Source organism: Ammospiza caudacuta, chromosome 16 (genome assembly GCF_027887145.1).
Source record: "Ammospiza caudacuta isolate bAmmCau1 chromosome 16, bAmmCau1.pri, whole genome shotgun sequence".
In the NCBI taxonomy this organism is placed as follows: Eukaryota; Metazoa; Chordata; class Aves; order Passeriformes; family Passerellidae; genus Ammospiza; species Ammospiza caudacuta.
Genome location: NC_080608.1, coordinates 13,707,184 through 13,733,067, shown reverse-complemented (window position 1 = coordinate 13,733,067; position 25,884 = coordinate 13,707,184). Strand labels below are relative to the sequence as shown.

General features: G+C 43.1%; 1 protein-coding gene across 4 annotated transcripts in view; it reads right to left on the bottom strand.

The window, feature by feature from the left end:
- Positions 1-25,491, bottom strand: part of SGCD (sarcoglycan delta) — a 306,728-nt gene extending 281,237 nt beyond the window's left edge. For 3 of the 4 annotated variants that reach the window (XM_058815052.1, XM_058815057.1, XM_058815058.1), the window contains exon 1: positions 25,442-25,491. The gene's annotated coding sequence lies outside the window, so the exon portion shown is untranslated. Of the gene's footprint in view, positions 1-24,960; positions 25,000-25,441 lie in introns of those variants that run through there. The other variant, XM_058815054.1, reaches the window with a different exon arrangement.
- Positions 25,492-25,884: the final 393 nt, after the last annotated feature.

Below are 25,884 nucleotides of genomic sequence, written 5' to 3'. Positions count from 1 at the left end.
CTGGCACACAGCACTGCCAGCACGTCACCATCCTGACTTCACTTGGCACTGAGCACACCTTTATTAACCACAGTCAAGCCCAAATTATTGACAAAATATAAGAATAATAATTTACAATTACTCCAGTCTTTGATATGAGCTACTGCACAAAATTCTGCCCATCTGACAAATCCAGGTATTTCACCAGGAGTTCAAAAACTAACCCATGTTTTCATCTGAGGAGAGTCTTACACAGGAAGAAAGTATCATAACATATAATTTTTCCCAGAGAAATTCTCTGAAAGACCAAACCCTGATGGATAAACAACAGTTAACACCCAAATTACACAAACAATGAGGAGGAGCGCAATGTACTTACTGAAATTAAATGTACCTGCACTCTGGGTATAAATCCAGCACCAGCTATTTGAAACTCCCTATATTAAATTTTATTCATTGAATTGAAACTAAGATTATGCTGATAAAATGCCAGACTGCATCTGTACTCCCCAGCAACAATGCTGGTGATAATTCCTGTTGCTCCTTGGCTAAATTCAGTATCCTTGTGTTTTATTGCAGCTGCACCAGACCCTTCACCTAGCCAAGTTTGCTCTGCCAGTTGGCATTATGATCCCTCCAAAAATAAACATACTTGCAGTTATGCTCTCTTGGCTCAAGAATGTCCATTTCTCTTCAGTTTATGATCAGTGGAGTTGCTAACACACTGCCAGTTGTCCTGAGCCTCCCCACAGGGTACACACAGGCAATGAATAATTGCAAGGATGGGAATGTCTTCCCCTTCCCTGTTTTTTTTTAAATGCTCCTTTTGGAAATGTTTCTTCATGGCATTGGTTTAAGCAGAGGGTGGATGTGTTTTAGAACACTGTGTTCTGACTTATTATAAGAAATTATAAACCCAACAGAAGAATTGCCCAGTGACTTTTTCTGGTCTGTATGGTGTGAAATATATGGGTGCTTGGATTTAAAAGACATACCCAACCTCCCACTGAGATATAAGTTTCTGGAGACCCTCTCCAGCCTGGAGGATGTGCAATATTGTGCCTTTGGACTCCTACAGCTCAAATCCTCAGCAGTGCTCAGGATCACACTTGGTTTTTAAGTGCTACTGCCACAAACACTACATAGGAGTCATCTAAGCCATGTTTCACGTCAAAACATCTCCTAAGCACTGAGGCAACTTTGGGTAGCACAGAGTGTTCAGTTTCATGTACTGCTCATTAAACAGAGAGGGTCAAACCACAGAAACACAGTAGAAGGCACTCCAAACACACCAACATGCTAAATGGAATGTTCATGTTAAATGAAACAACTAAACAAGCAGTACAGAAAAGAGAAACCCAGGAAAGCATGAAAGAACCACCATCAAATGTGTAAAGTGATTAAGATGAGGAGGAAGAACAGCTGGTCCCTGCGTGCACCAATGATTAGACAAGAACAACTGGTTTAATTTATAGCAATACAAATACAGGTTCACTGATAAACAGAAGAAGGAATAGTTTGATCTACTTGGTTTGGTATTAAGGACAGACATGCTAAGGCTTTTGCTAGTCTCACTCTTAGCCTTCAGCACATTCAAGGAGAGGGTTTTTTAACCAAACATTACTTCCCAGAAATGTTGACCACTCAGCCCTAGTGCAGTGATGATGACAATAAACAACCATTTATTCTGAACCAACTGTAGGAGCAGTTTTACTTCACGGTTCAGCTGAAGATTATGAAATACACTTCCATACAGGAAATAAGTATGGCTTGGAGACAAAACAGATAACCTGCTGCACTCCTCTCTCAGACTTCTCCAGGCAAATCCATCTGAGCCATCCATATTGCTGAGGCTCTCAATATTGGTCCTGTGCTAGTGGCTCACTCTCAGAGGCACAGCAGAACCTGCACAGACACCCAGACACTGCTCACTCTGCCAGATGCCTCTGCAGAGAGGCACAGCCCGAGGAGCAAGCACACAGCACAAGAAGGAATTGCTTTTTGCAAGTGTGATGGCACTGATGTAAATTCCAAAATGAGCTTCCACTGCATCTTCTTTCTCCCAATACACCTAATGCTTCTTCCATCCCCTCACATTTCAAAGCTTCTCAGGGATATACATTTATTTCTTCTCCTTTCCACCCAAGTCTCATTGCCCAGACATGGCTGCATAAATGTGTTCAGATGAAAAAAGGTACAAGATGCTGATGCTTTGCTTGAACATTACAAGAATTTTTTTAATTTTTTTTTTTTTTTCAGAAAAACAGCACATGAGATAGCAGGCCAGATGCTTCTCCAGACCTACTGCTGTTTGCCTTCCTCACAGGAAAAACGTTTCAAGAGAGTCTCATTGAAACAGATACAGATCTCTGAAACAGATACAGAATCCTTTATGTGACAAAAGGTCCTTAAGATAATCTAGTCCAACCATTAACACAGCACTGCCAAGTTAGTCCAGGATTTGTTAATCAGAAATTCCAAGATAACTATAATTTTGTCTTGAAATGATAGGTAACAACTAGTGTTAATAAAATCCAGGGAACCCAAGCATTCCAAAGACTTGTCTGGGTTGTTGGATTACTTTCTAGGCTTTTAATGACTCCAATTTCCAAACACAGCTTCTTCAAAAGAGGTTAGAGAACAACATCACCACTTTCATTTTCAGGTTAGGTAATACACAATAATATCATAATACCTGAACTAATATTTGACTTCCCTTGCTTAATAAGAAAGAAAAGCAGACTGTTAAGGATGTAAATATCATTCATTTGTGCTTCCCTCCCTTCCTCTGAACCAGTTCCTCACAGCATCATCAAGCCCTGAAGAGAAGATCCAGCAGCCCACTTGTTGTCACTGCTCTTCCTTATATAAATCATAATATGTTTTTATATGATTACAGAATTCAGTCTTAGCACGACCAGGAAGTAATAAAGCAGATATTTAAGAGAAATGATTTATTGGAGACTTCAAGGGACTCACAACCTAGCACTGAATATAGGTTTTATCACTGAAATGCAGACAGTAAAGAGAATTACTCAGAAAAAAAAAAACGAAACAAAAAACCCACAAACATGGAATTTTTTTACTGGACTGGGGAAGGGCACAAAGGTTTAATGCAGAAGCTTTCAAGCACTGATCTCAAAATAGAGTAACTTTTTCCTGTATTTACCTCTTACCAAGTGCACAAATCAACTATTAACCAAGTTGCAAAACTATTCAAGTTTCAATGGAATAGATTATTTAATGCAGAAATATCTCAAAGGACAAAATCCTGCCAAAACCCACAGTGTTACATAGAATGAAAGACCAAAAATAATTTGTATGAGACAAGTACAGCTCATGACAAATCACATTAGCTGTTGGCTTTTCAGCCAAAGAACACCTGAGCCATCAGTATTTTTAGTCTTAATCCTCTTAAATTTTTAAAATAATATAATAGTTATGCTTGATCTAAGTTAATTAAGTCCTTAATTAAGCAAGAAACCCTGACAAATCATCGTATATGTAAAGGAACGACCATGCGATACAATTTGACATTTTTCAGAACCATCACTTCCCAAGTCTCTATTTAAGCAACACAACTGCTTCAAGAAGCCATGAAATACTTTGAGAGTGGATGGCTCCAGGGCAGCAGGAAAGGTTATCTGGGGTGCAGTCCCACACATCAGCACTGTGGGGTTTCAGTCTGTCCATCATTCAAGTCAGAAGCTGCTTTGATGCAGAACAGGATAATTAACGTGGTATCTCCTCCTATGGCCCGGGTGACACAGGACATCCCAAACTCATTTAATTTAACTCTACAGCCCAAGCAGGAGTCACAATCAGAGCACCAACACAGCTGAGTACTATTAAAAAGTATTCCCAAACACAGAAGTGCTCACATGCTTGCTCAGGAAAGCTGAAAACAACCATTTTCATCGCTGAGCAGCAGTTTCAATTAATAGCTCATTTTCCCCATCTATGAGCAGAGGATTTGCTGGCTTAGCTCCCATTAATGTCAATAGGGTTGGACCTACAAATCCCCACCTGAGGTGGAATACTGGCATTCCTACTGCAGCACATTGTCCCTGAAGTTAAAGCAGAGCAATTCACTTAGTTAACCTCTGTCCATTTTGCTCACTTCCAGGAGCTTTAAATGTAAACTTTAAAAATGATAAGCATTACTTTGAGTAGAAAATATATTATTTTGCTTTTTTTGGTTTTTAATCAACAAGCACGGCCATCCCAATAGACCAATCATAAACCTATTCAAATAAGAAAACAAATTTTAATTCTAAAGTATACAGATAAGTCAAATACAGCTTATAGATCAAATTTTGAGATTAAGCCCTTTGCATTCCAAATAGAACAAATATTCCACTAGTTTCTGTGCTTATTCCCTAAGCATTTAAGCAGCAGCTCAGAGCCAATACCACCCATACCACTTTGTTTTAAGACAAAAACTTAAGCTGATGCTTCTGAAATGTAGATTAAGCAACAAGAGATAGCAGCAAAAATAAAAATAAAGATATATTATTATATATTATATGGGTAAAAATAAAGATATAAATTAAATACTAAAGTATTCTGGTCCCAGTCAAACAAGTCAGCTTGCAGTTTCAGTTGTGCTCCAGGTCACTCTGAAGTTCACTGTGGGCTGGCTAATTGTCTGGTACAGACCATAGGCACCAAAACATATGAAGAGCAGAGGCAAAATCCCAAAGACCAGTTCATCATCACCAAAAGCTTCCATCAGAACACATCTAATGAAAGACTGGGAGTTCACATCACTCAAACAAAAAGTGAAGAAGTGTGGACGCCGGGACGGGCAAAAATTGGTATCAACATCATCACATGGGGAAACACTTCCCCCGAGCAGCAACTCAGTGAGCTGGAACTCGGCTGCTGGGCAAGGTGGATGAGCCCCAGGGTGAGCTGAGAGCCAGGCTGGGCTCCCTAGGGCTCTGCCTGCAGCAGCCGTGGGGCAGAGATCCCACCGGGACAGGAGAGAGCTGCTCGCTGACAGCCTGTCAGAACAACGCCTGGAACATTTGGGACTCCCACTTGCAAAAGTCTTTTCTATGCTAATGACTTCCTACGGATGTTTTGAAATGTTTTAACTGCTCTGGTTTGATTCAGCAAGACACTGATGGTGTGATTTGATTTTGAACTCACCCAGGACGTTCCCGGACATCCAGCAGCAAGAGGATACTGAGAAGCAAATTCCTGTCCTCCCCAGGAAAACAGGACAGGATGAAAGATGGGACCAGTGGTGGCACAAGAGCATCTGTTTTGGCTGCACCTGCTTCACACCTGCTTCCTGGAAAAGGGAATTTCCATTCTGTACAAAACCTTACCATTTTGAACTGACTTTTCAAACCAAGCAAGAAGAAAAGGTCAACATTTCTATAAACCAGAATGTTTTTAACGTTGATTCAGAAGTATTGACATCTCCCTAACAATATCAAAACAATCTCGAACATAAATGTGGTACTGAATAATAAATCAGAAAGTCAAAAGGAAGTCAAGCATAAAAGCAACACACATATAAACATCCCCCCAATCAAAACAAGGGCTGAGCATGACATGTGCCCCCAAAATGCTTGACTGCCAACAGAGCTGCATTTTCATCAGGCTCCTACTTATTTCTTCTCCATTTCCTTCCTCACTCTGCTATCTGTTCATGGCCTGGCCTTATATTTTGTTCATAATGCAGTGATGCTCAGCCTTTAAAACCCAACTGTCCTATTACTGAAATGTAATACTCTCCTCCAGAATAATTCACACCTCTCCTTCCAGTTTTACTATTTCCTTACATAATGCATCATTAAAACTAAGTGTCATAAAGTTGTTTGGGTTCTTTTATGCAGAACAAAGATGGTCAGAGAATATTAGACAGCAAGAAATGCAGCCATCATCCTCCTCCCTGTTCCACATGCACAATCTTCCTTTTAACGTGACTGACATACAATGGGCTCAATGCAACACAACTTTTGTGTACAGCTAATACAGATGGGAAGAAATGAGCAGGCTTTTGGGTTCTGCATGCCTTCACCAGACATTTAAGCTGAGTATCGTCAGGCTCTATGGCTCTTAATAAAGGACAATGAAGTTATCAATTGAGGGTAATTAAGACATCAATTTAAAAAATCTAAAAAAAAGCATTGCAAGACTGAATGAGGGAGGATTAGTGTGAACAGAAAAGAAAGGGAGAAAATGTGAGATCAATAAGCCTGTGAAGGACAATGCCATAACACAACAGCTGATGAATAGCAGAAGCCTCTGGGACCAGTGATATCACAGGAGTCACTGCCTTTCCTACTATCAGTGACAACCTCGGTGTGATGTGTGAGGTGACTTGTGGCACGCTGGGCAGGAGAGTTACAAATTGAATAAGAAGTTCCTAAAGGCTCACAGCCTTTTTTTTCAAGTGTGCCCAGTGAAGCTGATGAAGGTGCTCAGATGCAGTCAGTGCAGCAGAACCAAATCAGCCCAACACAGTCAAGGCATAGAAAACAACATTTTAGACTTCTCACATAAAGCAATGTTTTTGTTCCCCAAGAAAACCTTCCAATAGGTCTTATTAAGGACTTGAAATAAGGGAAGGATTTTTTTTTTTCACTTTGCAAATACAAGTCCACTGAAGCTGAGGAAGAAACCAATCACAAGCTTGACTGCATGTGTTTCAGCACAGATGATCTTTCACACTACATTTACACCACTGCTGTCCCCACAGGGACACCACTGCTGCCTGACTGCCTACCTTCCCTCCACACCTCCAGGAGTCAATGAATCATTCACACGGTGAGATTTTCTGGAAAAGTTAAGTAAGAAATTCTTCAGGGTAGAAGGAATAAGTTGTTACAATAACAAGTAATTTACTATCTCAATGCTATGCATACTGTATCATCTTATTTGTATTTCGCCGTTAATCTCCCAGCTCACAAAAGTTTTATCGGATTGGAGGCATGTGCTGTATTCCCCTTTATAAAATTTTACAGTCCCTTGCTATTCTCAGGGCTTGTTTTATAGGCACAATTTGCTGCTTTAATCTCACCCAATTGTCATATTCTAAATCACGGTGTATAAAAATGTCTTAAAAGGAGAGATGCGCTGAAGGGTAGTACTTAATTACACTTACTGCCTGATTTAAATGTTATCTGTGCTTTGCCAAGTGCCAGGCACAGAGTAACCCAGCAGAGCAAATCTGCATAAACCGATACAAGTCATTATTGGGCTTTTAATAGCAACCCTGTTCTCCTGTGCAGCATTCTGATGAAGGTGTGTTCCTCCTCCTCCTATCATATTAGCTCGCAAGAAAATTAAGGAAGGAGGTTGAAGAACTGGTAATTGGGAAGGTCTTTCCAGTCACTCTTTGCTAACTTATTTATTTTTATCTCCTTGCAGAAATCTTTGTCAAGACAATTTCGCTGGTCACCTTCATGAGTCTAATGTGTCCTAATGAACTGAAAAGCAGAGTGCATAAAGCAAACAGAAAATCCATTTGTTCAATGGTTTCCTATTCCTTTTATAGCACTTCCACTCCAGAAGAGCTTCTCTTTACACTCACTCCCCCCACTTCCTAGGAATCAAACAAACAAAACTGAAAATACCACCAAAATTTCAGGCAATTCATGTTGTGATTTTTGACTTCCTCCTCCCCCACCCAAGTGAGCACAGCAAGGGACTGATTTGCCTCTGCACTAACTACATTAGACATGCAGTTAAATTCTCTGGCTCAGGGGAGCAGAAACACAGCTTACAGTACATCATATCTAAATACTTTCTACTTCATGCTCCAATCCCTGCTCCTACCACACACCAGAGAGCTCAATGCAGGCCCACTTCAGCAAGATCACTCTGAACTTAAGGGAAAGCAGGAGAGTGACCTTTTTTGCCTAGATTCATTGTATTTAATGAACCAGTGGAGGTAGAGTAAGTACTACACCTCTCACTGATCTACCCAGCAGCTTTATTTCTGGCCCATACCACCAGCATAAATTCAATTTCACTATTTATTTTTTCTGTTGTCCCCTTGAGCGTGCTGTGCTCATGGTCCAGCAGTGCCAAAGTCTATAAGGGACTAAACCACAGCTTTGTGCCAAGTGCCCTGCAAGTCACTGTGAAAGGACATCACTGAGTCAATCCCAAACACTCAGCAGCTTTCTATTCAAATGGCATTTCCAACTCTGCACACATTTCACACCATGCCAGAGCAATCACAGTTATGCACAGCTACTCCTTGCCCATCTATGCAGCCTGGTTCCAATCATGAGATGTCAGCATTGTTTCATGCAAGATAAACTCCAACACTGTCCCTTAGGAGCCCATAAAATATGTATGTGCCACTGCCACCAGGCACAACTGTGCCACCACTGCCTTTATTTCAGCCTTGGCAAACAAGCAGCTGGCAGGGGCAAGAGAGAGAGGGGGAAGAAACCCAATTCAGAATGATTATATATTTTATCCTCTGATTTTAAGCATCTTTTCTAAACCCAAGTGGTGTGAAATACAAAGAGCCCTCAGCTTCACAGAGGGCTGAAGCCACAGAATGTCTGGCATGGCAGAAGCTCAGTCATGAGAGGAGATGGGCAAGAGGTGGGCACAGAGCAGCTTTCCCAGCCCAAGGTCAGCCCAGACCTAGCAAGAGCCTGGCAGGATGACTGTGCTCTCCAAAGTCCAGCCAGTGGATCCCTGGCAATGTGCCTTCCCTTGGGCAGAACAAGAGGAAGGATATGAGGTGGCCAAAATGCCATGGCATTGGGAAAATGCTGCTCCCAAGAACCTCATCCAGCTCATTTTCTCTTAAAATGAAAAGCAGTATTTTCCAGACCACTGGTGTCTAAAGCCAAGTGAAGAACTTCACATTTCTCTCAGGGGATCCCACTGCACTTCAGCGGTGATTTCAACAAAAACCTTGATGACAAAAGTATGCAGTCCTCTGCAAGTAATTCAGAGAGTTAAAGATCAGACACAACTCCAAAGGACCTGAGATAGTTACAAAACCATAGGTTTAGCAGAAATGAGTTGCTGATTTCAGTATTTTTCATTATTAAACCACATTCCTCCATGGAAAAAGCTCATTTGAGTAGCCACAACTTAAAGTTTCTCTGATGGTAGATTTACCTTCCAGAAACAGCCACTCCTTCACAAGGAGAAGCACACTGGAGAAATGATGTAGCAAATGCACACCAGCAAATGATGTAGATATTTCATGGAGGTTACATCACCCTCACAAGAGGACTGGCTCCTCTGGTGGGTCCCCTTCCAACACCCATACCAACTTTGGGAACTTTGGGACTTCTTCCCATCTCCTGTGAACTCAGCATTTTTTTTTTCCTTTTTTTTCCTTTTTTTTTTTAAGTAATAACATTACAGGATTAATTACTTAGCAAGGTCTCTATAAATGCATCTACCTTTGAAACCTCTACAAACGCACGAGTGAAAATCCAGGGATAAACAAACACAAACTCCTTTTAATTAAGCACCGTGCCTCTCTGTGGGGGGTGACAGAGTGAGCAGATGCAGGGGGATTGCCAATTAAGATACAACTTCTTTGATGGGAAGGGTACAGCCACACACAAGAGGAAAAAGGAAAGGAACTTGCCATCCAAGTGGATTTAATTGGCTGCTCAGAGAGATTATGCATTCCCCACATTCGATGCTGCCAAAAAAGTATTACTGATCTAAACTACTAAAGAGCCATCAAAACATGTCCTAAGCTGCTTGTGCCATGTTATTACTAAAGCTACCTGTGCACCTCACTCAGCCTGCTTGAGAGGGCTGGAACACAGGGAGATAATTCTCAGGGTTAATTAGACAAAGGAACAGACAACTCTTGGATTTAATTTTCTGTTATTGATCATTATTATTCACTAAACACCGGGCATGCTTAGCAAAAACTTCCTGAAAGGAATGCAAAGTTGTTTCTAGCCTAAATCAGTTAAAATTAAAACCCATGCAAATAGCTAAAATAAACTCCTGAAAATTGCATGAGCCAGGATGCAAACAGAAAGTGAACCAGAGGATGGACTGGTCATCTTCTGCATAATTTTCATTGATTTGATGCTCCAATATTTTTTGTGTGCTGACTTTTCTGTGATCCTAATGACACTGCTGTTATTCTGTCAGCTTGCTACAAAACTGCGTTTTAACTTTCGCTTCTGTTTTTATCTGGCTTCAACAGAAACGCACATAAGCTTTCACATGGCTTGTTCCACACCTTTGTACCCCTTGGAGAGGGAAAAACAAAAGCAGGAAACTGAGAAATGGCTTGCTCAGTTTGCAGCCTGCTCAGGAATCTTGATTTTGCCTCCTTACACACTTGTGTCCCTGCAGAGGACAGAGCCCTGTGCAGGGGGAAATTCGGGCACAGGAACCCAGAGCTGCTTTATCTGAGCCTCCTTCCCCTGAACATGACGGCTCTGTCATCCAGGCCGATGGAAACACAAAAGAAGATTGGGATTTCACTATCTCAACTCAAAATAAATGAGTGTGACAGAAAAGGAACTCTTGTCTTTGCAAAGAGAAGAACAGCTCAGCTGCTACTGAGAATGGGATAATCAGAAATGTGTTCCTGCCCAGGCTGCAGAGGTAGGCTGGGGCAGAGGAGCTACTCCCTTCTGGGTCTTTCCAGCTGGCAAGCCAGAAACAACAGCATTACTAAATCTCAATTATAAACAGCAAAAGCAATCCTGGCTTTTGTGGAAGGACAAAAAAAGCCTAAAAAAAAAAAAAAACCACAAAAAAAACCCCACACAAAAACATAATCTTTCTTCTCTCTAGGAAGTGTCTCAATGCCACCAGCAAGACAAAGACAAAAAGTAAGAGGAAGCTCCTGTGATAGGGACCCATCCTTCCTCCTTTCAGCTGCTTTCCCTGTGGCAAGTTCTCTGTTTTGGGATTTCTTGCAATCACTGACCCCACTGCACTGGGGACTTCTCTTCAATGCACAATCAACACTGACGTCCACTGACCCCAACCCCTCTCAAACCGTAACACTACAGGGAGTCCTGCAGTGTCCCCACACCAAAAGCTTCCCCATCTCTCCCACATTATCTACACACACCACTAGTGCAGAGTGCTGGCACAATGCTTATAAAAATACACTGAGGCTGCAGCAGCTTAATAGTACCACCATACTTGGTTATTAATCAGAATGAAATGCCTGAGAATAAAGGAAGTAAGGATATTTAATTTATGAGTGAAAAGGTGAAGGAACCTAATTACAGCTAGGTAATTCCTGCACATGGGAAGTTCATCTCCTGTGACAGGGCTCCCTCATCTAGCAGAGTTCCAGAGTCTGAAAAATCAAAGCCAGACCTACCAAGGCTCAAAATGGAGACAAAATGCAATTTTTCAAGAGAGGAAAGTGCTCCCAATCTCAGTTTCCTTAGGTATATTTTCCATCACTTGAATCCACTATCCATATCCATTATCACTTACTAGATAATTTTCAAAAAGAAAAAAATAAAAACAAGAGAAAGGAATCAGGAAACGGCAAAAGGCAAGCAGAGAGGAGAGGTGAAGAATCAATTCAATCTAGGCAGCTAATTTAAACATTAAGTCAAGAAACTCAATTCCTCACATAGTCAAGAGGAGAGAATCAGGCTCTAAATTCAGAGCTTTGAATCACCCTGTGGCAGCTCTGGTGACTGTGTGTGGCCTTGAGGTTCCCAAATTAGATATCCAAACTTGCATGTGTCTACAGATATTGGCCATGCTGCTTTCAGTAAATGCTAGAGGATTTGGACGCCTAATACTGCTTTCAATTCTTGCTTAATTGTAGTGACAACAATCTCAAGAGTTTTGTCTCATTTTTGGTGTGTTACAAAAGTACACAACACCCAGAACCATCCACAAGCATAAATTACACATTTACTACCTGCAGCACACTATAGTCATATACTTCATCTTTCAGCCTCTAAAAATAATACAAAGATACATATTTGCTATAAACATGAACAAAGCAAACTTCATGCTGACAGGATGCATACAAGCAAAACCAGAGAGCTTGTTTTAAGGAGAACATCAATACAAATCACATTGTAAAACCAGTCATCAATCAGATTTTGTAATTCCTTGGCATGTCTATCCTTTGCAACAACTCTTATACTACTGCACAATTAAAAAGAAAGCAAATATCAAATTCTCACCTCTCCCCAACTAACAACCACTCTCAGTTTCTTGAGAAACAGTAATAAAGTTCTGAACTTGCACACAACTCTCACTGAACTTTCATCTGGTGCAGTATATTGTCACAAGGCAGAAAATGCAGGTTGGGCTCACATTATCTGTAATGAGACAGACACTCCTTCATTTTAACAAGGTACCACTGCCAATATCAGCCCTGCTGTGTAAAAAACCTGAGGCAACGATTTTTTATTTATACAAGAGCAATGAAACCCAGCGAGATCAGATGTGATCGAAGGCGCCTTCCAGCACCTGGCACACAGTGAATATTCATGCAGCACCTTTAAAAAGCAGCTTACATCCCATACACATGCCAAGGCAGATGCCAGGGCACTGCCCAGCCCTGCCAGCAACTGGAACAAGAAATTGCTCACACCCATGTGGCCATCAGCCCTGCACACTCCAAAGTGGGAAATCAAGGCATTGCAATGATCAGAATTAGCTCAGTAGTTTCTCCCCAGTCAAGCATTTTAATTTTCTGTAAGACATCACAAGTCTGAGGAAGGAAAGCTGGAGGGTTTATTGACACACAGGTGCCAACGCTTCTGGGACCTGTCACCCTTCCAAGTCACTGCAGCACCAGCAGGGCTCGAGCACCATGAGCTGTGTGCACAAGTAACCCTGCTAACCAAAGTGGGCTCTCTCCATCTCCATGAGTGAAGCAGCAGGAATTTCCTCTCAGCTCCCATGCAGCTCCAGACCTTCTCTGAAGCAGGTGAGCTGTCTTCTCCTGTTCCTCTGAAATGTGCTTCTAACTCACCTCACTCAAGAATGAGTCACACTTCAGGCCTTATTTCTACCTGCCCGTGGTATTTTCACTCTTTGTGCAAAGGGACAAATTAAACCAGGGGTCACATGTATGGGGGATCATAAATTACAGCACTGGGACAAGAAGTTAGCTCTGAAATTAAATGGAGCAGACCAACACTGGCTGGCTGGAGGCAAAAATAGTGTACTGACAATTGCAGGTTCATCTGTAACCTGAGCTCAGCTGAGCTTCTTGTGATCCACAGTTGCCTCTGTTGGCTTTCTTTCCATCTCTCTGTCTTTGGGAGCCCTCTTAAAACAAACCCATGACTCCTCTAAGGTGCTGAGAGAAAACAGAAAGAAAACACAATTTTTCTCAAGCAATGTTGTAGAAGCAGTGCGTGGAGGAAAAAATTAAGATCTTCTGCTGGCACCAGATTAAAGCCTATGTGATTGGAAAGATGCCCCATGGAGCAGCCACCCATTTGGAATAAACCCAGGCTTGAATTCAGGTGCTGCAAGACACAAGCAGCAATGTCACTGGGCTGCCTGAGCTGCACCAGCAGTGACCTGGCACAGCAAGGTGGACAAAGTCACCCCCTCCCTTAGTTTTGGGGACACAGCACAAGGGCAGAATGCAGTTTGCACTGGGAAATGACTCCTGCCACCAAGAGTCAAAGAACACGAGGAGCTACTGTCACACTCAGGGCTCTGCCTTCTCAGGACCAAATGGCTGGAACTGTGGAAATTTTATTCCTTTTGGGTGCCACAACCCTAAAATGGCTCAGGACTGAGAACCCAGCTGCTCCATGAACGACAAAAGCTTTTCACTTCTAACTGCAAGTGAAGCACAGCAAATCCCAGACAGAATGGAAGGCAGAACAACAAAATTAAGTGGAAACATCATTGAATTTTATGTCCAGATCCTCCACTGACTGGCTGTTTCAATTTTATCACAAGATTTTGAGGCTATTACAGGAGCCTCACAAACAGGTAGCCCAGGTTTTTTCTTTAAGAGGCAGTACATTCATCTACAACAAATGACCATTTTAAGTGCAAGGTCACTATGGAGGACCAGAGAGAACATTCTTGATGAGACAAAATTTGGAGACTGTGCTGATCTACACCTGACAGTCCTGTAACCCATGGATTCCTCCAACCTTTGGTGAAGATGAAGACAGTTTAGTGAGTAAATGCTTTCTCCTGCCACAGTGGAGAGGGCTGGCAGCTCCCTTAGCCCTGGCACAGGGTCACAGGTACCCACCACAACCTGGTGCTTCAGGAGAGACCCACAGTGCAAAACAAAAGTACAAAACAAAATAAATCCTGGAATGCCAGCCAGCCCTTCTTGAGGTGGCTGTTTACAAGGGCTGCAGCTTTCCCCTATGTCTTTTCATTACAAGACTTCATATATATATTGCAGATTCTCCTGCTGAGAATATAGATAAGCTTCTAGCATTAAATTTTCTATAAAACAGAATCCCAATCCAAGGCTAGTGACAAATGCTGGCGTCAGAAGCCTGCAGTAATGGCATTCTGTTAGGGTTTTGTAGAGCAATGAACAGAGAGTAAAACAAAAGTATCTTCCCAACTTGTAAATTTATTTCTGGAACCTTTAAAATGTGAAATTAAAGCTCCTTTTGTGGGCACACAGCCCTGTGTCTTGATAATTGTATATACAAGAAAGGCTTAAAACTGTAATACAACATTTGGTTTCAGTCTACATTAGTTCTAGTGTTTGATTTATTCCTTGCAATAAATAGATTAAAGCTTATTACCATTGATAAAGTCGATCTCGTAAACCCCAGGGCGCCGCTTTGAAAATTTCCATGGTGAAATGTGGCATTGTCACACAGTGTAACATGATAACACTGTGGGGATGTGGCAGTGATGCCCATGCCTTGTTTCCATGATTTCTGACCCTAACCCCACAACTCTTAACAAAGCTGTAACCTTACAGTTCAGAGAAGGACAAAACCTCACAAAAAATATAATACTCACAAAATCTCACACAAAAAACATACTCCATCTTCCCACAGTTGAACATTTCATTAAAAAGCCAAATGTTCAAAGATACAAACCACTGAGTTTAACTTCAATACGAGAAGAGTTGATAGAAAATATAATAAGGAATTGAACAAGTGGGTGCACGATATACCTGGAAAGAGTCAGATATTTGGAGAGAGCAGTCAAGCACAACAATTTGTTAGAATTCCCTGAAGGAGTTAACAAGGGACATGGTCTGCAGGGACATGCAGGTGGCTCATGCAGTACACAGAGCTTTTCCCAAATCCTTCAGCAAACAGTCTCAAGGAATGTCAAGAAAAGCCTTTAAAAAGATAGGCTGTAGTGGAAGAGAAAACAAGAGCATCTTATGGATCATCAACTGGAAGGGGGAAAAAAAAGGGAAATAATACATCATTTGGAAATAAGGAAATAACACATCACCTCAGCATCTCTGCTAAGACCTGTAGTGGTTCAAATACCTGCTACTGGTCTGAGAAAGGGACAGGGAGGCAATGAAATGCCAAGCTATGCTGAAAAGACAGAACAATTAGGAGCAGATAAAATTACAACTGACGTGAAAGCTGCAGAGGAGTCTCAAGACACAGCGATTGGACAGCAAAATGACAGCATAAATTAAATGTTAACAAATGCAAAATATTGCACTGAAATAAAGGAGTATTACTGTCCACATAGACTGACAGACTCTGAATTAGCTGTTCTAATGCAGAAAAGAGATGTAGTCACTACAGACAACTTTCTGGAAACATCAGCTCAGCAGCAACTCAAAAATAATAAGCAAATAATTTTGGAACTTCTAGAGAAAGGTATCAAGGCTGAAATACAAAATACCACGTCAAAAACTCATGATTTATCTGCATTTTAAAAACTCATCTATTTCTGCTTATGTCATCTTTAAAAGAAAACATATGAAGACATCATATGATGTGATGGATCAGAAGACCAAAATTATTTCTGAACAGTGAAAATCTTCACTTTGCTAAGAATGCATCAGAAATAGGAGAACACTGGGACTCTACAGCCTGAAGAAGAGCCAACCCACCCAGGTGTGATCCATACCACACACAGGATTCTAGGCTACATGAACCTTTTGTCTGACCACCTGCATTGCTCTTATTTTCCTGTGAGGCAGAACACACAGAGAGCACAATTTCTACTTCCCAGTGAAGTGTTAGCAGGATGAGCCAGGGCATGTTTAGATAAATTGTATTAATTGGGCTGTGATCTGCAAGAGACTTCTCTCATTTCCACCTGCCCTGGAAGCAAAGATATTAAATAAGACGTTGACCATTCAGCTCACAATGTGCTATAAAATTTTACCTTTGGTCTTATTAGAGTAACAAATGGGAAATATCATACAAGGCTTGAAATTATGGAGTAGATTAGACTCAAATTGCTTCATAAGTTAGAGAAGAAAAAACACCCTCCAGAGCAATCTCCTATCCCAAAAAGGGCAGGCTCAAGCTAGCTGAACACTGTATTTTCTATTTCCATATGAAAAGCTGCACATTCTGGCTTTTGCCTTCACAAGCTGAGGCAAAAAACAACTTTTGTGTATAAAGAGTATACATAAGGACAGCACTGAACACCTAAAATACCAGATAATAGGCTCAGGTTGGGTTGGAGCACCCCAGGTCCATTAGACAATTTATGGTGTTGTAACCCAAAGATTCAGGTCCAAACTAGATGAAAAGCCAAATTCAAGCAGATCAGAAGCTTCCCATAAATGAAGGAAAAAAAAAATGAAGTGCCAAAAAAGAAGTATTTTGATCCCTGTAAGAACATTCTTGCTTAGCACATGCCATTAATGATAAAACTGCCTTTTCCCACATGAAAATCAAATCTTATTTTCCTGAACAAACAATAGGCAAGGATGGAGCCAGCCACGTGAGGCAGCTGCTCTGTTATATCAGAAACACATTCATATCTTGACCTTATCCCTAAAAACATAATTTCCACCCCCACCATAACTTTTCACATCATGGTCATGAGTAACAATCAACTGCCCAGGATGTAAAATTTGCATAAATCATTTTTACTTAGTTCTTCAATCTCCCCATAGAGAGGAAAAGGCATTAAGATCTATAAGTCAAACATACAATAGAATGACAAAAATCCTGGCTTGCTGGACATTCTGATGCTGAGAAAATTCCTACATAGAAACTACTAATTCACAAAATCATCTAAGAAACAATTCTGCTGTTTGCAATGTGTCCATGCTTTGTACTATTTTTCACAAGATTCAGCTATTCCCACAAACACCAGTTCAGCCTCACAGGCACTATCCCCCTCCAACCTTTCAGTGAAGGCAGTTCATAACAGGGCTGATGAAAAGGAGAACAATGGAGACATTTAAGTGCACCATTTTTCAATATCTGACTCAATGATAATAACTATAATGTCCTCCATGCCAGTAATAAGACAACTGTTAAACATGATACTTAAAGTAATTCACCTCTGACTTCACAAAGCTCTTTCAGGAAATACCTGTTTCCAGGAAACTTCATTACTGTTACACTCGGGAATCAGTGTGCAGGTGCTTTTTCCCTAAACCAATAAAATACCCACCCTCAAGATTACTTTCAAATAGAGAAATTAAACATGCAATGGTGTATAACATCAGCCTGCATAAGGGCTACATCTGCCAGATCCCCCAGCCTGGGCAGTGGAATTCAGAAGTACCTGTTGTTCAGCAGAAGCCAGACAGAAAGAAGGGGAACAAAGAAAAGAGGAAAAAAAGAGAAAAATATCTAACAGATTCAGTTTTCGGACAATTCAACCAGCACTTCAAATCTTTTATTCACTACTTCAAAAACTGTCATCTGTAGGTAATTAATTACTGCATACCTGACTTCACTCTCAGTATTTTCACTGACACCAGTGGCAGTAGGATTGGCCCATTCCCTGTTAGCTGACTCAAACCAGGAACTGGCTCTTGAATATCTTGTTCAGATCTATCTTCTTTTAAGTATCCATTTCTGGCAGAGCATAAAATAATCAACCTATCAAAGCACTGCAGTTTCATCATTACCCCCCCAAATTAATCATGCTTCAGTACACGCAAGGCAAGCCTTTTGCAGCACACTGGTAAGCAGGAACAGATAAAAGTGGATTTCCCAGTGCCCATACTGAAACAGTAATACAGCTAATGATTTCCTGCAAACCACTAGTGCAAGCTCTGTGAAAAAAAAAACCTGCAAAATAATTCAGCTCTTCAGGGCAACATGTAAGCAGAAAACTGAGCTGTACCCTGTGAGGGCTATGATTCTTCTGTAGTGCAGTCAGGTTAAGTAAGGTAAATTCTTGATTTAAAGAATATTTCAGCTTCACTTCTTCAAGAAGTCATGTATACTAAAAAATAAAATTTTGAAGTTGCAGTATCTGTGAACTTCAGAAGGTAAAACCGCTAAAATTCAGGGCTACTGTTTTACCTGAGCATGACAGTAACAACAGTGAATTTTATCCTCCTTCAGACAGATAGTACAAGGCAGAAAATCCACTTACATCCCATTTATAGCCATAAAATAAGTTGCAAGAGGAGCGAGACTGCCCACGCCGCCACCCAAAAAACGTTTATGGTTTCTGCACAAAGGATTTTGTACTTCAAATATAAACAGAGACATTGGCAGGTTATTTTGTACATCGTGGAAAGGCTCTCAAACCCCAACCCATGGCTATGCATTCTGTACCTGAACAACTCTCCCTTCAGCTGAAGCTTCACTGCCCACCTCCACTATCAGATGTCACACTTGCAAAAGCCTAAAAGTCAGAATAAAAACTGAGGTGTTGCTGCAATGCACAGTTTTGAAAGACTTCAGAAACTTACTGGAGCAAGACAAACTGCACAAGACCCTTCCCCAGGAAGCCAGGCCAGCAGCAGCCCAGCAGCTCCCAGTTAATTAGCTGTTTGCTATGGAGAGAAGAGGCTGGAGGAGGTGCCCAGTGCTGCATCCTCATTTGCGCTTCCCTCCGATCCCTGCTGCAGCAACTCAGTCCCGAGTGCAGCAGAGCTCATTATCCAGCAGAGACAAACTCTCCTGTGGAGAGAGGTGTTTCTTGGGCTGTTAAACAGCATCAGCTCCACCTGGTCACCCTCTGAGCAGAGCCCATGCAGGCAGGGCTGGGATCAGGGATGGAACACAGACCTTTCTTCATAACTGGTTTGGAGGGAAGGGAAGAACACGGAGAGTAAACCCAGAGCTGGCCTTGGTTGGATTTCCAGTGCAGAGGATGGAAAAGCCTTCATCAATTGCTTCTCCCTGGGCGACCAGCACCTCTCAGCAGTGCTCCTTCTGCTTTCCTAACAGCACATTCCACATCTGCCTGCTAGGCACATTTCCCTGTCTGAAGAGAGTTAAGACCCTTATCCTCACCCCCTGTGGGCTCCTGGCTCATGCTTTAAGAGAACACATTAATTTAGGAAGTGCCCAGGGCAGTCAGGTCATGCCCTTTGATTGCGCAGGGGAAAGTTTGGAGGCTGGTCCTGCCTCTACCAGGGCCCACAGCTTCATCTGCTCCAGCTCCTCAAGCCCTCAGTAAATGGCACCTCATTAATTTCAGCACTGCAGGAGCACTAACACTCTCTGCTCTGAAGAGCACAGCCCCAAAGCTGACCACATCACCCTCAACAGGGAACGAGCCAGGTCTCCACAACACTGATTTGTTCAATCAAATTGCAGGAACTTCCCATTGGTTTTGTTCCATTTCATGTTCGGCATCCTGCTTTTATCTGGCAGCTGTTTTCTTATCACATTAAACCGACATCTCTGACAAAAAAACAAATGTCTAATTCTCCTGGATCTCCTCACAATATGCTGCAGGGGAGCAAATCTCTGCTGAGCAATGCTGTCGATTAGCCTGAGGACAGGTTTTGTTCTTTAAACAAGTATCTTTGCCATCCACAAAACACCCAAACAAACAAAAACCAAAACAAACATACAAAACCTCAAACACACATACAAAACTCAAACATACATAACCCCAAACAAACATACAAAAACCCCAAACAAACATACAAAAACCCCAAATTAAACTCGACAACTTTGTCATAATCTCACAATTTTCTCTTCAAACTTCATCCCCCCCAAAAAATAGCAGGCCAGCCCTCCAGCCAGTGGCAGCACTGGCACAGTGCCTGGGAAAGTAATGGAGCTGCACTGATTCATGACAGCTAAAAATCTGACCTGGAGATGAGTCATGGGCTTTACTGGCTGCTTGAATTGCAACTAATTCAAAGGGTTTGGTTTTGGTTTGTTTTGTTTATCTCTGGATGTGTTGTAAAGCTTCAGTCACTAAAGGTCAATTCCAACATTTCTTCGTAAGTATTTAGGAAAGCTCCTGAATATTTAGGAAGTGCTTGGATGGATGAGATTTTTTTTCAAGCATGCTGCTTCTTGGACTTGGACTCATCTTTTCTATCACAGTCACCCACTCTGCCATCTGAAACAGTCCATTAACCCACACGTTGAGGCAGCCACTTTTGATTAAGAGGTGAAAAATCACAGCTTAGCTCCGAGCTTCAAAACAAGAAGAGAAGAGGGGGAAAAAAATCAAGCAGGGAGGGAGGATTTGGGACTCTTCTCCCTGCTGTCTGCAGAGAAATGTGGCTCTGGCTGTTTCTGGGTGCCTTCAGCATTATGGTCTCTTCTCCCTCTGCTGAGCAATCCAAGCACTACAGAGAGTGACAGAGCTGCCTGCAGCAAGAGGTTCTTCAGTCGTGTCAGGATTACACAGGAACAAACTTTATTTCTCAGGCTCACAGAAGGAAAAAAAAAGCAAGAAAATGGGCAGAGAGATGTGCTCAGTCTCCTGCTCCCTCCTTGCCCACAGAGATGTGAACTGAGCCAGGCTGGTGAAAGCTTCTGCTGATGGGCAGAAACCAGAACCTCAGCTGGTGACCCACCAGGGAAGCCCCTGGAGAAGGCAGGAAGCTTTTAATTAAATCATTTCCCCTTGCTGCTACACTGCCAAAGAAGAAATGAGACTGCCTAAATGCTCACACGGCTTCCATGCAAGGAGCAGGTGAGGCCACTACAGCAGCATTTCATCTCCTGGGGAGGTCACAGCAAATCTTGGCTCATCCCAACAGTGGGCAGCACATCCCTGGATGTGGTCCCAGCACTGCTCTTCTGCACTCCTGGTAATTCTCCAGCACCCAACCTGACAAACCCTATGGCACCAAGAGGGGAAATAACAGGTGTATTGCTATAACCCAACACTACTAAGCTTACCACTCTGCAATGCATTAGATTCATGAAGTTTTCTGTGCAGCACCACAATCTTAAAAGTATCGTTAATTCAAAATATAAAAATAAGAGAGCTCCAACATCCATATCAGATTCTAGCGTTAAACTGAGTGGCAATCCTGAGATTTTACACAAAGTTTTAACCTCCATGAGGAACCACCATCCTTCCTTGCTAAGCAGAAAAACAGATAATCACCCTAGGGCTCCATCTTTAGTGAAAAATAAAATCCCCTATTTCTCAAAGACAAAAAAAGAAAAACAACCCAATACCAAATCCCTGTTCACTAGCTCTATCCAAATTCACAGCAGCTAAAAATATGTCAGAAATCAAGGTGCAAGCGAAGAAAAGAAAAACAGAAAAGGCTTAACACCAGGATGGCAAGATTTCAAGCGTGACCCATTGCCTGGTAATGTCAATGGGATCCTTTTGAACTGTTTCCAAACAAGTCAGATACAGCTCACCTGACGTGACTTGTTATGAGAGCAGCTGAAGGAGGCAGAGAGGAAGAAGGCAAAGAATTCACAGGGAAAACACACAGGTACAGGAGTCACAGCAGCCCCTGATCAGGGGTGGGGGAGAGCATACTTCTTTTGCTTCTTTTAAACATTTCCCCCTAAAAAGAAAAACACAGCAGCCTTCCCATAGGATCCATCTTAAACCCAGGCAGGGGGAGAATGTAAAGAGTAGCTAAAACCTTAGAGTTTTCAAGGTTATCTAAGAAGACATTGCAAAGTTCTTAAGGGTGTTGAGTAACCTACTGCCCCCAAAAAGTTAGTATGTCTTCAAACTACTCCAGGCATATTCAGCAGAAATCTGTTACTAAAATCAATGAGAGACAAGCTGTTAGCTGTACATTGTGCTGGAAAAGCTGCAGATGAAATGCAGAAAGCTCCTATGCTTTCACTCCACATCCAACAAATACAAACATTTTCAGTTACCTCATAAATCAAAATTTGTCAATAAGCTGCACCTAAAGTGCTATCTTGCCCAAACCTCTGGAAAAGCATCGAGGTAGCTGTTAATATTTATTTTTTTTTTACAATCACTCAGGAAACATTTCACAGGTGGAAAGAACCATGGGCTGGTGCAAAATCCTCTGGGACTGTTGTAGGGCCAACAGGATTGAGGGATCTGGTGGTGGCCAGAGACAAATGGGCTCAGAGAGTGACAATGTGTGTGAACTTTCACACTGAGACACTTTCCACTCCAAGCACACCTAAGGGACTTGATGTAAACTGGTAAGAGAGCTTGGGACTCACACAAACGAAATAAAAGCAGGAGCAGACAATGAAGAAAGTTAATTTTTCACCCAGAGAACTGCAGTGTTAGAAGACTGCCCTGGAGGATTTAATCAATGAAAGTGAATCTTGTATATTTTTCTCTAGTATTCCCAAAATAAGTCAATAAGATGCCAGAACTCTCTCAGTATAGAGCGACTATTTTCCAGTAAGCTTGAGTTAAAGTCTTTATCAAAAGAACTAAAGAAATGCATTATGATTTCAGAGAAGAATAGTAAGCAAAGAAACAGAAACAGCAGGATATCCTTACAAGGCAAAATAGGTTTTCAGAAAAAATATTTTTACTTCTTTTATTTCTAAGGACAATTAGAATAAAATAAAATAAAAACTGCTCTAAACCAGACACTGCTGGTGCACAAAAACACCTGCAGCTACCCTGGCCTCTAAGAATAACAAAACATCTGAGAAATGCACACTACCAGCAGGCACTACCTAAAGGCATTTCCAGATGCAGAACGTCCTCTCCCATGAGGAAAACACACAATTGTCCATCTGCTACCTCACAAAACCTCCCCAAACATCAAAGCAACTCCTGCTAATAACCCATCACCCAAAGATCTGTGCAGGACTGCTGAGTCCATACACACCACCCAAAATAAACAGCAGCAGACCACATTACATAACACAACACACTTCTATGTAACTATAAACCTGAATAAATGCCCCTGCCTGTGAAGGGCTGCACACCAGTTCTCTCTCTTGGTCAAATGACCTGTAGGCAGGAAGCTTTCTCAAGTCCTAAATCAATTTACAATCCCACCTTCAGCTGGAGCCTGGATAATCTGTTTCTCTGAACCTTAAAGAAAAAACAAACAAACAAAAAAAAAAAAAAAAAAGAGAAAAACACCACAAACAAAAAACGCACCTCCACAATTTCCTCTTTGCAATACTCAGTTTACATGCACAAACCAGAAGAGCTGTCACTTCTTCAGTTTTAAAAGCTTTCAGCAAAATTAGCTATTCCAAGCTACCTACAAAGCAAAGAGGTGCAACTGAAAAACATCAGGGGCGTGCTATCCATGACTCTTCAAAGTGTTGGAAGTTTCCAGAAGGCACAACAAGGATACAATCAACATCCACAGTGCGTTCCAACACAAGGATTTCAAGGGGCAAAGACAAAGGTAATTTTTCTGTGGCAAGAAGATTATTGCAACAGTTGTGCCTACGCTAATCAAAGGGTTTGGAAGCAAGGCTCACCCTCTGTATTGCTGAGAGGTGATGCTCTGAAAACAGCTTTTACTACGAGGAATCTTGTTTCAAAATAATGACCCTTGTTTTTCCATTTATCAGTATAATTTCTTCCTCAAACTGGCATTCAAAAATATAGCCTTTCCTTGGGGGAGGAACAAAACACAAACATAGCTTGAAATACAGGAGTGGATTCTCAACAGAAATACATCAACACGAGGAGTCAATAAAATTATGTTAATTTATGCCAAATGAAACCTAACCAAGATTTCTCTCCTTCGAGATGAGGCTGGGACGATTACAGTCATTTGCAGCAGATGCTAATCCTCATCACAGGGGGCACAGGAGCCCATTCCCATGCCTAAGGAATGTCACCCAGCAAACACATCTGTTAGCAGGAGGAGGACTCAGTTCAGCACACTGATGTAGCAACGTCACTGGCTGACCTGTTCTGCCCAGCACACAATGGAGAGTTGTTCATTTTTCTTTTCAATGAAACGCTATGCAAGTGTTGATTTAATGGCTCATTCATCAACTCCTCTGAATATTAAGCAATTCATTTTGACTTAATTTGAAAATTCAATTGCACCCATCCTTTCTCCCCTTGAAAAATGTGAATTACTGCCCAGGGAGAAGCAGTTTTAAAAGTTGACTTAACAGGAAGCACTTAGCTCCATAGTCTTATACCCTTTCATAGTCTGATATATATTTATAGCAGACTTATTTCTTTTCCTATTACATATTATACATGAAATTCACAAACGCTAAAGCACAGACACTTCAACAAACATTCTTAATACCGCAGCCCAAAAGGCATCTTCTACATCAGCTACTCCTTAAGACCACCAGAAAGCAAAGTGCATCACCAACAACCGTGAGAAATTCTCCAAAATCCGGCGAAACGAGCCTCTCATTGAAAACCCCTTACTTTTCTTTCCAAGTTTGCATTACCGGATACATTTTCCCAACGGGGGCAACACACTGATCCGTGCGGGAACCACTGGAGCTTCGGTCTCACCTGTGAGCATCACCTCGCACCTCGGAGCCGGCATCCCGCGGGGCTCCCACCGCCGGGTTCCCACCGCAGGGTTCCCATCGCAGGGTTCCCACCGCAGGGTTCCCACCGCAGGGTTCCCATCGCAGGGTTCCCATCGCACGGCTCCCACCGCCCCGCTCCGCGCTCAGCCCCGCGCCTCAGAGGCGGCTGCCGGGACCCGCCCGCGGCTCCGACCCCCGGCAGCGGCTCCGAGACCCGCCCGGGGTGCGGAAACCTCTCCCGGCACCAAAGCAGCCGCGACCCCCGCACCTGTTAGCGCCGCATCCCCGCGGCTCCCGGCGCTTTTCCCCGATCCAGCCCGATCTGAGCCCGTTTTCTTTCACCTGCTGCTCGCAGGTGCCCAAGGCGCTCTCCGCAGCTCCCCCCACATGCCCGCTGTGAACACTCAGCCCGAGGGGCACTTGCAGAGTCCCTTCCCCACGGGAGCCTCGCCCCGCTCCGACACCGAGCAGCCCCCGCAAAGCTCGGCCGAGCCTTGCAGAGGGCCGGGCAGCGTCCACCCGCTGACAAGAGACACTTTTCCCTCCGGGAATGCCAACACGGAGCCACGGCGCTGCGAGGGAGGGAAGCGAGGGAGAGATGAGTGGGAGCGATGTGAGGGAGGGAGGCGCGGGGAAGCCGGGGCGCGGGGAGCACCCCAAGGGCCGCGTCCCCCCGCGAAGGGCAGCGCCGGCCGGAGCCCGAAACTCCGCCAAGTCCGAGCGCGGGCCGGGCCCTCAGCAGCACTCACCGGGCCGGGGGCGGGCTCGGCCCCTCAGGAGATCATGCCGGCGGAGCGCGGGGCCGGCGGCGGAGCGGCTGCTCCGGCAGCGGGGGCGCGGCGCTGCTCGAGCCGCGGCGCAGCAGCCGCGCCGCCCCCGACACGCGGCCGCGGCGCCCCGGCCCGCGGGGGGGCGCGGAGAGGCGGGCCCGGCCCCGCTGCACCGCCCCGGCCCGGCCCGGCCGCGCCCCCGCCCGCCGCGCCCGCGGCACCGGCACCGCCGCTGCCTCCTCCGGCTCTTCTTTTTATTCCTCCTTTCCCCCTCTCGCCTTTTATTCCTTTTTTCTTTCACCCCGATTTTCTGCTTTTTCTCCCTTTTCACCCCACTGTTCTTCTCTTTCCTCATTTCTCCCCTTCTCGCCATTCCCTCCCATTTTCCCATCGCTCTTTTTCCTGCCCCCTTTCCCTTTTTC